The sequence below is a fragment of the Penaeus monodon genome, chromosome 28 (genome assembly GCF_015228065.2).
Source record: "Penaeus monodon isolate SGIC_2016 chromosome 28, NSTDA_Pmon_1, whole genome shotgun sequence".
Classification (NCBI taxonomy): domain Eukaryota; kingdom Metazoa; phylum Arthropoda; class Malacostraca; order Decapoda; family Penaeidae; genus Penaeus; species Penaeus monodon.
The window spans coordinates 31,815,593-31,815,851 of record NC_051413.1 but is presented as its reverse complement, the minus strand read 5'-3'; positions in this window follow the sequence as shown (position 1 = coordinate 31,815,851).

The window sequence follows — 259 nt, the reverse complement described above, 5'->3', positions numbered from 1 at the left end:
TGACACAGAAAGCCCAAGAAAGAAAACACCCAAACCTAAGGCAAACACACTGCTAGAAACGAGACAAAAACAGAGACCCATTTACAAGCATAATCCGTTCACACGCGCGCGGTGATCATCAGTGACAAAGCGAGGAAGTTAATGTCACCTAGAATCTCCAGGTTCCAAAGGCAACAGGGTCATTGAACACCTGAGACAAGGAAGATTTCGGATAAAAGGGGAGAATTCGAGGAGAGAAGGAGAGGGATAGGAGGAAGGA